Source organism: Mangifera indica, unplaced genomic scaffold (assembly GCF_011075055.1).
Source record: "Mangifera indica cultivar Alphonso unplaced genomic scaffold, CATAS_Mindica_2.1 Un_0159, whole genome shotgun sequence".
Classification (NCBI taxonomy): Eukaryota; Viridiplantae; Streptophyta; class Magnoliopsida; order Sapindales; family Anacardiaceae; genus Mangifera; species Mangifera indica.
Window position 1 is genome coordinate 1 of NW_025401251.1, and position 10,936 is coordinate 10,936.

Sequence of the window (10,936 nt, forward strand, 5' to 3'; positions counted from 1 at the left end):
CCCCCCCCCCCCCCCCCCCCCCCCCCCCCCCCCCCCCCCCCCCCCCCCCCCCCCCCCCCCCCCCCCCCCCCCCCCCCCCCCCCCCCCCCCCCCCCCCCCCCCCCCGGGATTCTCTATTAATTCACGGGAAGAATTAAAGAAGATAAAGAAAATTTGGTGGACAGTGTAAACGGCTTTGGATAAGTTGACTAGGCATTGTCCTTGGCGATTGCCTTAGAGTTGGAATCCAGGATTGTCACAGGTTTTGTTGCTGCCAGAAGGAAGTGAGTAATATGAATTACAGTTAGTACAAGATTATAGAAGGCATGTGTAACATGTTTAAGTCTGCCATTTTCTATAAAACCATACCATGCATTGGCCCTTTAAACAGGTCATAAAATTATGGTCCAAATATAGTAAAAATTCCTCTCCATCCAATGATCGTTGGCTAGTTGAAATGATTAAAAACATGAAACATCATACACTACATAACATGTATTCGGCATTTGTTTTACTAAAGATTTTAAAAAGGAAGGAAATATTTTTGCCTCATTTTACACCTTTGAGCTTGACTTGGACTTGTGGCTGCTGTGGTTTGAAACAAATAAATCTTATACGAATTATTGTTACAAAATGTGATTATATATTATTTAATTTGAAATTGAGAATTTCAAACATACATGTTAGATTTTAGTAATAATTTGTTTCGAAGTAGGATATTTAAAGTAAGGTATTACAAAGTGAATGATTACACCTGCTGGATAAAGCTTTTCGTTCTATATTGTGAGCATAATTAAATTACCAATTTTACTAGAGCTTTCTCAACATCGCAATTGCGACTTTTATTAACAGTGTAACATAATTTCTCAAAATGGATACAATACAAACATTATTGAATTACAAGGCTAGAATGCAACTGAAGTTGTAGAATCTTTTGCAGGTGGTTCTGGGGAAGTAAAGAAAGGATTTGGTGGGATTTGCAAGGACTCAAGGCTTCCTTCCAACATTTCCACCACTCTATAATTGTTGGTCTGTCAGAGGGATTAGTCTGGATGCACCACAAGCTCACTATTACCATCTTCTTAACACATTCATTTGTCATGCCTTCTAATCCAAGTTCTTCATCTGCCTCAAGACGTTGGTAAATCCAATGTGGAAAATATATTTCATTGCTATTTTCGACTCTAACATTGTTATTTATTCTTCCTCCAGTCATGTCTAAAACCATCATTCCATAACTATAAACATCTGACTTGTGAGAGACTATTCCAAAGTTCCTACAAAATACTTCTGGAGCAATATAACCAATAGTCCCTCGTGCAATTGTCATTGATACAATACTTTTTTTCTTTGAGCAAATTTTAGCAAGTCCAAAATCAGATATTTTGGGACAAAAATCTTCATCTAAAAGAATGTTATGAGGCTTTATGTCAAAGTGCAAAATTCGTGTATTGCAACCATGATGTAGATATTCCAATCCTCGAGCTATGCCAATTGCAATTTTGTACAATGCTTCCCACATTAACTTATGATCTGTCTTGGATTGATTGTTTTCAAATATGAACTTCTCGAGAGATCCATTGAACATGAACTCATAGATGAGAGCTCTTTTTCGACCCTCAAAACAAAAACCTAAAAGAGTGACTATGTTAACATGAGAAGTCCTACTGATGCTGGCAACCTCATTAATAAATTCTTCACCATTACTTTTGGATTCAATCAAGACCTTCACTGCCACATTACGACCATCAAGCAAGTGGCCTTTATAAACGCCTCCATAGCCTCCTTGGCCTAGTTTATGCTTGAATGAGTTGGTCATTTTCTTAATATCTGAATAACTATATCTTTTAGGTGCAAGGGATTCATGGTTCCTTAAAAATGCCTCAATGTTTCGGCAATCCTCAGTTTTGTTTTTCCAGAGGACCAAGCAATTATTTGAAGAAAATTTGTTCCTGAAGCAGATAGCTAGGAAGATCAACATGCCAATTGCAATGGCTACTATTGCTGCAATCAAGAAAGGAATCATTAATACACTGCCACCAAAAAACAGGGCAAACAGAAATAAAAACCTGTTAAATCAATGTATAACCTGTTAAATGAACTCTGGTGAAAAGGATTTTGGCATTGCCTGCAAAATACAACATACCATCAATGCAAACTTCCCTAAGAAAAACAAAAACTCTTAATCTACTATTTCTAATATTGAAATCTCCAAAATATTAGACCCCAAATGGTTGGAATTGATTACCACTTTGTTTATAAGGCTCTATGCAGACGCATACAGGTTTTGTCATCTAATCAGTGAGTAGTTGAGGGTGCAACGACGGCTCTCCCAAACCCGCTTAAAAATTTCTTTTAGATATAGGAATGCTAGTAGGTGGTTTGTATTAATGAGAGAGGTGAAATGATATTATTATCATGTTAATGTCATAAATATAATAATAATTTGTTTTCGGTAAACTCATGGGCATACCCAAAACTTTCATCAAGGGAGGGTCTTTCGACTTTGTTATTGTTCATTAATTAATTAGGAAAAAATTTAAGAAAGCCATCAAATCTTAAGAAAATAATAAAATATCAAGAAAATGAAAGGAAAAAATACAATAACACAAAATACTTTCTTACTTAATTAGAAAAATATCTTCATGTGAAAAGAATAAAAAAGAAAATTCACTCAAATCCAATATCTACAAAAAATATTTAGAGTTACATTATCAGAAAAACAGACAAACGTTAAGTTGTATAATTGTAAATCTAATTATAAAAATCAAAACTCAATTATTCAAATTAAAGATTAATACTTTCTTTGTGTACTAATTAAAATATCAAGTTAGAATGTTCTATCTAAAAATCTGAATATCTGAATATCGATTATTTAAATATAAAGGCAAATTATAATAATATTCTTAAAGTTCTTCAATATAACACAATTTTTCAATTTGATATATTTTAAAATGTTCAATGATATTTTTATTTCGAGACTTAGGTAATTTAGTATATCCAAAATATTATTTGTTATTTTGAATATAACATGGGTACTTTGTCAAAATCTCATTTGTCTTTTTTTCATGAAAAATATATATCCAAAATTTTAATTATTATTTTAAATATAACTTGGGTAATTTGAAGAGACAAAGAAAATAATCAACTATAAAACACTACTATAAACAACTAATTTATACAAACATGCATGACATTCAATAAAAAAAAATAAAGACATTAAAAAAATATGCATAAATCACTCTCTAATTTAATATTTTATTATACAAATTTTATGATGAAAATAATATTTGTGAAATAATTTGAAAATAGGTTTTAAGAAGCACATTTTAAATTTGAGCGAAAAAGTGATTTAAGTATGAAAGGGAATAAGGATTCTGAGAAATGTTTGAATTATAGGCACAAACACACACAACCGCACCCCACACTCTCCACCACCCCGGGGAGGGCATCCTGGTACAACAGACCCACCCCTGAAACCATTCACTCTCTAGTTCCTCAATTAATTAAAATTTTCAAAGGAATTTCAGTTAGAAGAGACTTACCAGGAGATGTGCAAGGCACAGTATGAACCTTATCCGAGTTGAAACGCACGAAATGATTAGCTGAAACACTGAAGCCAGGCAATTTCCTGGAGACATTTTCTAGGTTAGGATCATTCTTAACCAGTGCCAAAACTTCACCTGCAGTGGTGATTTTAGCAGTGGTTATGTTTTGTCCATCGCCACAAGTTTCACGACGCACACAGGCTTCATAAAAAGGGTCCACTTTGGCCAAAACTGTTGCTGAAAGAGTACAAAGAATGAAAACACAGAAGCCTGGAACTTGATTCTTCATCTGGGGATGATGAAATTGTGAAGAAGGGTAGAAAGTGGACTTATTAAAAGCTAAGAGAAACCATCACTATTTATTGAAATGAGACCAGCTATCCGGTTTTTCACTTTCAGAAGACTTGCAAGATCAAATTGACAAAAGTCTAAGCTGTCATGCGGCATCGTACATATTTGCCAACCAGAAAATCACTGTTAAACAAACAAATTAATCTTGAATCCAAATTGTCAAGGTAACTGTAAATTCAAAATGACCGAATTTGAATTTGAACTAAACTAATTTAAATCAGATCTATAAGAAAAATGTTATAGGCATTTACTAGGATGACCGATACATAACATAAAGGAAAATTCCAAGAACAGGGAAAGTGCCACAGTCCTAAGATTGATAATTAATGGGACATTAACTAGATTGATTTTTCTAACATCACCCATTGTCGTAGAAAGCGTCACTGAGAAGATTTGGGCCAACTGCACAGGCAAGTGCATAGGAGACCATTTTCTGCTCACCACCAAGGAAAAATTGAATGATCTTTGGGAAGGGGCAACAGTGCATGACAGCGGGGCATTTGCTTGAGCTGTTTTGCCAGATCAATCATGTCTGGCCTATCTTCTTCTGAATGTGATACACGTTTGAAGGCCAATTAGCAGATCAAGACGAAGATGAAAAAAAGGTGAGTTTGAGTCTTAAAGAGATTAGTTACAAAATGAGAAGCAGAATGAACATAACCAGAAAAGAGGTTCAGAAGACTTTGCTTCAAAAGTATATAGGAAATCACAATGAAGTTCTCTAGATTTATGACAAATTGACAATAAGTTCAAACGATGACTCAAGGTTAATATATGAGTTCTAATTAAAATATTATGGTAAACTGTAGAGGAAAACTCACTGCAAAAATCATAGAGATAGGTTTACATATTTATTCACTAATTTTCTTTAATATTTATTGCCTTATAATTCATTCAAGTTGTTGGTTTACTTTAGAAATAGGATGCTTATAAGTTATATAAATTGGTGGTAAAGAATTAATACGGTGACATGTTTTTTTAGTTTTTGAATCTATGGAGATCTGAAAATATTCTTAAAAGGGATGGAAAAGAAAATAAATAAATAAATAAATAAGAAATGACATAGAGTAAATATTAAGATCCCTTATTCCCTTACAAGGATCCCATTTAAGTTGATTTTATTCAATTCAACTGTTGATCAAAAGAAAAGAAAATATTAATAAATGAATAAAAATATGTATAAAAAGAAATTGTATAAACTTATTTATACAAACAAAAATGATAGTTTATGATTGGATAATATAACTTTTTTTTTCTGTTCAAAACTACCCAATCAATTACTATTTTATGAATACATTTGTACATTACTATATATAGTATTACACTTAATAAATAAGAAATTGTATGGCCTTACCTTAATCAAGTCATCTGTGGACAGTGATAGATGAAAGAAAGGATTAGAAAATTTTAGAAAAAAGGAAATTCATGGAAACAGGTCCCTACAAAAATAGATAAATTTCACCATCATCAATATTCAAACTGATTACTGTATCTTGATTCCAAAATGCTGTCCCAATTTCCAGCTTATGTTTTCGTGAAGAAGCTTCTTCCCACAGGACAAGCCGTTATCTTTGCTGCCTTGTTCACACTATTTTGGAAAGTTCTTACAACAGACTCCTTTTTGTCAAAATCAACAGATCATTGGATGACTCTTAATCTCTTGTTTCAGACCAATCCTAATACCTGTCATCGACGTGGTCTTCAAGTGACCTTAATTTGTCCTAGCATTGCCAGTGGCATAGTCATTAACCTTTTCATAGTTGTTTTTGTCATGCAATATGATGTAAATGATTGTTTGTATAGGTTGAGCATGAGGAACTGGCTTAGGACTTCTTTTGGTCTTTTTGATGCTATTAATTTTTGTACGGGTTTTCTCTTAAACTATCATTGTTGAAACTTTGATAGGGCTTTAAGAGAAGACATCCCTAGTTTTGTATAGTCTTTTCTTGGATGGTGAAGTTAGTTTTAACTTGTTTCTACTATCCTGCTGTTAGACACGGTGAGCCTAATTTGTTCCCGGACTCTCATCTGTACATTCGTTGTTTTTGTCTATATGCATTATTTACCAAAAAAAAATCAACTGATTGTTATGGGCAAATTTAGTCACCTTGTAAGATTGCTACAATATTTTACCCGATAATATTACAATGGCATCGGCTGGAGACCTTTTCTATGAATCTGACATTGGCTGGAGTTGATGAAAATTTGACAAAAATGGTATAAATGATTACATGCATGTTTACTGTAAAGAAAACACACATTTATAGTTTGCATCGTCATCATAATTGACAGAAGAATTAAATCAGAATATATTTTTCCAAGTGCAATCTGTCTCAGTCTCAATTCAATTGTGAAGGTCTGAAAGAAAAGCAAAACAATGGCATCATTACTTCTTATCAATGGATTTGACAATAGGCCAAACGACTATTTCCCACCCAAGGTTTGATGTTTTCTCAAATGTCCCCTCTTTAACTATGGAAACACCAAACATCCACCCATGACCGGTTAGATTTAACAAAACTCTAACGCCTAAAAATTTTATCTCTTTTGCCCCCCTAAACTTTAAAAACTAAAATTTTCTCTCAGCCTAAGTTTTAAAAAATGACAGTTTCACCGTAGGGTTTGGTTTTGAAATCTCCGACAATCGTTCCGGCTCCATTGTCGACGACCTCTCCCTCCCGAAGCAGCCTCTCCTTCCGGCGAATGCTTTCCTCGCATTTGGAGGCTCGATCGGCTTCGTCTTCGCCTTGGGAAACGAAGAACTTCATTGGGGAAGACAAAGTTCTTCGTCTTCCCAGACAAAGATGACAGCTTCGTCTTCGCCTGGGAAGGTGAAAAACTTCGTCTTCCGCGACGAAGTTCTTCGTCTCCTAAGGCAAAGACGAAGCCAATCGAGCCTCCAAATGGGAGGAAAGCATTCGTCGGAAGGAGAGGTTGCTTCAGGAGGGAGAGGCCATCGATAATGGAGCCGAAATGGTCACCGGAGATTTCAAAACCAAACCCTAGGGTGAAACTGCCATTTTTTAAAACTTAGGCTTGGGGAAAATTTTAGTTTTTAAAGTTTAGGAGGGCAAAATTAGATTCTATTTTAGTTTATTTTTAATATTATAGCGAAAATGATGATTTTACCCTTTCCACCGTTAGAGTTTTGTTAAATCTAACCGGCCATAGGTGGGTGTTTGGTGTTTCCATAGTTAAAGGGTGGAAACTTGAGAAACATCAAACCTTGGGTGGGAAATAGTCGTTTGGCCTTGACAATATATAAAGAGTAGGAGACAATTCTGCTCACTTGTCTTTTAGTACCATTGTTTTCTTCTATGCTTTCGAAAATTGGAAGTTAATTCTAGGTAGACTAAGTAACACACTGTCAAATAGGATTCTTGATATTATAAATTGGTGGTAAAGAATTGTGTAAAGACTCTGGAATCTGTTTAAAAAATTTAACCAATGATTTAAAATCCAAATATGAAACCAGTCAAACCTAAGAACCAACTTAATCCGGGATATTAGAATACATTGTGAATCTTAACTCAATTGAGCAAACCCCGCCGAATTACGATTCAACTACCAATTCAGCCGTATCTGGTCCCAGCCATTGTATAGCTTGACCAGACACTACCATGCCACACAACTTTGTTTATTTTTAGTTTTTTTTTAGTATTATTATTAATTTGCATGAGAAACCCTAAAAGCTGTTTGTCTGTCTGCATGCATGCAAACCTCTTAACGGCCCAATTCCTTAAAATTAAAAATTATAAGGTTTTATATATATATATATATAAGGGCATTTAAAGGCCCAATTCTTTAAATCCACAAATGTAACCCACTTCTTTAAAACCATGCAAACTTTCAATATATATATATATATATATATATATATATATATATATATATATATATATATATATATAAGGGCTTTTAGAGGCCCAATTCTTTAAATCCACAAATGTAAGCCCACTTCTTTAAAACCGTGCATACTTTCAAGCTAGTGAAGTGAACCAGAAATCTGAATGAATTATATAAGGTAATAAAAATAAAATTTGTGAATAAAATAAATATGTAAACCAGTTCTTGAAATTAAGCTAAATGTTTGTATGTTTATTAGTTTTCTTCTTCTAAAAGGCAATCAGTTTCAAAGTCAGCTTTTTATTGAAACAAATAGCTAGAATTATGGCCAACATTGGAAGTACAATCGCTCTACAATAAGTGAAATGATTCATCAAACCGTATGAAACTTTTTGTGAACATGTAATGAGGAAGGATTTGAATGCAATGCATAACCCTTCTCTAACATTTGAGCAACACTTAATAAGTTATGATTGATTTGAGGAACATAAAGAACATCATTGATCACCTTAATGCCTGTTGGAGACTCAATGAGGATTGCACCTTTTCCTTTTACATTTAGCAGTTCACCATTTTTTATCTTCACTTTGAAGGTGTAAGTGCAGTCAAGCTTCACCAATAGATCGTTGTCATTCGTCATATGGTTTGAACATCCACTATCTATTAGCCAAGTTGAATGTTCTTTTGTAGTGTCACAATTAGACACCATAAACAAATGTTCACTTGTTTCATTTTGCTTCTCCACTTCTTGGACTTGCTGACTTTGCTGAAATGAGTTGTTTTCTTTACTTTTGTAGACTTTATCAACATGCCCAAATTGGTTACAGATCCTACATTTAGCATTAGGTCTGTGCCAACAAAAATTTGGAGAGTGGCCTCTCTTTTTGCAATGAGGACACGGTTGATACCTTCATTTCTTATCTCCAGATTTTTAGCTCTCACATCCAGCTTGTTTCCATTTTTCCTTTTTTTCACCAAAGAATTTTTTGTGAGGATTGTTGTTAGACTTCTTCTCATTTGTTTTAACACTAAAAACACTTTCTATGTTTTCTTCTTGCCTTCTCAAAGCTCTCCTTTGGTCTTGAGCTTTCAAGGCATTAACCACTTCAGATAAAGTTAACTTTGAAAAATTTTAGAGTCTTCAAGAGAAGATATCTTGGCCTCATACCTTTCTGAAATGCTCACCAAGATTTTTTTAACAATTCTTTCATCAGATAATTTTTCTCCCATCAATCTAATCTGATTAACAATCTTCATGGTTCTGTTAGCATATTCTTGTATGGATTCAGTCTCCTTCATCTTAAGTACTTCAAACTCTCTTCTAAGATTCAAAGCCATTATCTGCCTTGACCTTTCATTACCCTATGAGTCTTCTTAGAGCTTGTCCCAGGCCTCTTTGGCAGTTTCACAAGCAACAATCTTTGTGAATACTGCATCTGTTACACCCTAATGAAGAATGGACAGTGCTCTAGGAGTTTTAGTTACGTCCTCTTCATGCTGTCTGATTTGATTTAGAGTAGGATTCGGCCCCAAAGGAGGAGACTGTTTTTCCTCCTCAACATAATGCCACAATCCAACTCCTCTAAGGAAGGTTTTCATCTTTACTGCCCAAATATGATAGTTTTCTTCATTGTATACAGGTGGAACCAAAAAAGAAGAGGATAAAGCCATCAAATAGATCAGTCTAAAAAAAACTTATCAAGAAATTTAATTTTAGCCAACACAACCCTTTAAGATCTAATAATGCTTTAATACCATGTTGAGATGTTGAACTAGAAGATAGAATTCAAATTCAGAAATACTTTGGCTGAACCAAGAGGAAGAAGAAAAAATGAAAGATCAGATTTTTCAGAAGAACACAGAGGATGAAAGAAACTGATGATTTGTCGTCGCACACTGATGAAGGATTTCTATACATATATATATTTCATATGGTACAAGCTTTTACACTATGCTTTAATAAATGTCTGTCATACTTGTTACAGTAAAAAGCTTCCAAAATGTCCTTAAAACCAGGATCATCATACATTTTAAACAAAACACAAATAATTTTCAACTACCACGACTGACTTGGATTATTTAACAAAAAAATACAAAGAAGCTCAACTTACTAACGGTTTATCTAAAAGGAGAAAGAAAAGCACCCAGTTATCTACTTTATTCATATCTGAATTTTGATTTATACAAGAGGACAAGGAGAGCTCTCTCTTTTTCTATTTTTATTGTTGGAAAAGGATAACAATAACCTAACATTAACAAACATACAAATCTTACTCGAAACTGCTAATCCATAGATAACAAGTACATGAAAGTAGAAAGCATCAGACACAATGGACAAATGAACATAGAAATAAAAATTATCATTTCTACCTATGGGCAACTTGTCGTCCACCAATCAACCATTAATGACAAAACAATCAAAAATGATCAGAAAACATAATTCACTAATTTTTTTTTAATATTTATCACGTTATAGTTCGTTAGCAAAACACAAGAGTAAAATAGTTATTTTAACAATAATATTAAAAAGTGTATAATTTATTATAATCTCTCTCATGTTCTATAAACTATCAACATCATCCCTACCTAAAATTTTATATTTTTAAAAAGTCACATTTTCTCTCCGAACCTAGGGTTTTTCTTCTTTACCTCTGCGACCATCATCTTCATCTCTAATGACCTTCCCTTTTTATCTTAAACCATTGTCGTTGACCTACCAAGAAATGCCCAATATTTTTGGTAGAGTGTTTTAAACGAGAAATAATATAAAATAAGTAATATTTTTATAGTAGTGAAAACGTTTGGGGTAAAAAAGATTAAGCAAATGTATGGGGGTTTAAAGAAAAATTGCCATTGAAACATTAAATAAAGGAAAAAGCCTTTAGGCTTACTTTTTTGAAAGGAAAGAAAGAAAGAAAAACAGAAGCAGGGATGAGAAAGAGAAGAAGGAAAAAGAAAAGAAAAAAAAAAAAAAAGAGAAGAAGAAGGAAATAGAAGAGGAATGGATGAGAAAGGAGAAAAAAGTACCCATTTTCCCCTCATTTTAGTTTTAGGTTTTAAATTACTGTTTAAATTGGAGATTTCCAAAATTCTAACATGTTGCTTCAAATTTATGCAAAAAGGTGAGGAAGGAGGAGGGATTCGTAGGAAATTTCAACATCGGCTTTGGGTTTACTCAAATCTATCAGTGGAAAATAAACTTTGAATTGAAT

At 33.6% G+C, this 10,936-nt stretch overlaps 1 pseudogene; it reads right to left on the minus strand.

The window, feature by feature from the left end:
• Positions 1-884: 884 nt before the first annotated feature.
• On the minus strand, positions 885-3,974 carry LOC123208216 (annotated as a pseudogene).
• Positions 3,975-10,936: the final 6,962 nt, after the last annotated feature.